Genomic DNA, 1,294 nt, shown 5'->3' on the forward strand with positions numbered 1-1,294 from the left:
AAGAGGTGGAGCTGGGGGCGGGGCCGGAGCCTGGGGCGGGGCTTTGGCCTTGCCACCTGGCCTCTTGGGGTTTCTTTCTTCATGCTCTAAACTTCTTCCTTCTCTGTCCTCGGATCTGCCCCTCCCCTCCCGCCTTCCCTTGAAGAGACAGACTGGAAGGCTCTCACAGAGGGCCACCTCTCTCTGCGCTCGTTAGGCAGTCCCTCTTGCCTCCTGTCCTGTCTCACTCTCCTGCACACACGCACCCAGTGAGTACTCAAGGCTAGTGGCTTCTATTCATACTTCTGAGACATGTCTTGTTGACTGCCTCTGGCTCCACCCCATCCTCAGAACCTGTTTAGGCCCCGTGACTTTTTGCTTGGACTCCTTCAGTAGCCTCCTGTTTGGACTCTGCTTCCACTCTTACCTCAGTCTAAACCATCTCCCAGAAAGCAGCCAGAGGGATCGATCTAAGATGTACACATGACCACGTTACTTTTCTCCTTGAGACCTTTCAGTCTCAACAGTACCTACAACACCTTAGCATGGTATATAAAGTGGGCCAAGGCAGGCGGGTCCCTTGAGGTCAGGAGTTCGAGACCAGCCTGGGCAACATGCTGAAACTTCATCTCTACTAACCACAAAAATTAGCCAGGCACCGTGGCTCACGCCTGTAATTCCAGCACTTTGGGAGGCCGAGGTGGGCAGGTCACTTGAAGCCAGGAGTTCGAGACCAGCCTGGCCAACATGGCAAAACCCATCTCTACTAAATAAACAAAAATTAGCCAGGTGTGGTGGTGCACGCCTGTAGTCCCAGCTACTCTGGAGGCTGAGGCACGAGAATCGCTTGAATCTGGGAGGTCCGAGGCTGCAGTGAGTCATCATTGTGCCACTGCACTCCAGCCTGGGTGACAGAGTCAGATGCTCTCTCAATAAACCAAAAAAACAAAAACACATAGAGGTTGTAAATATTTTTGGAGTTCAGGTGATATTTTGATATCTTCATATAATGTGTAAAAATCAAATCAGAGTAATTGGGATACCCATCACCTCCGAAGTTTGTCTTTTCTGGCTGGGCACGGTGGCTCACGCCTGTAATCCCAGCACTCTGGGAGCTGAGGAGGGCAGATTACAAGGTCAGGAAATCGAGACCATCCTGGCTAACACAGTGAAACCCCGTCTCTACTAAAAAATACAAAAAAATTAGCTAGGCGTGGTGGCAGGCGCCTGTAGTCCCTGCTACTCGGGAGGGTGAGGCAAGAGAATGGTGTGAAGCTGGGAGGCGGAGCTTGCAGTGAGCCGAGATCGCGCCACT

The sequence above is a fragment of the Rhinopithecus roxellana genome, chromosome 7, assembly GCF_007565055.1.
Source record: "Rhinopithecus roxellana isolate Shanxi Qingling chromosome 7, ASM756505v1, whole genome shotgun sequence".
Classification (NCBI taxonomy): domain Eukaryota; kingdom Metazoa; phylum Chordata; class Mammalia; order Primates; family Cercopithecidae; genus Rhinopithecus; species Rhinopithecus roxellana.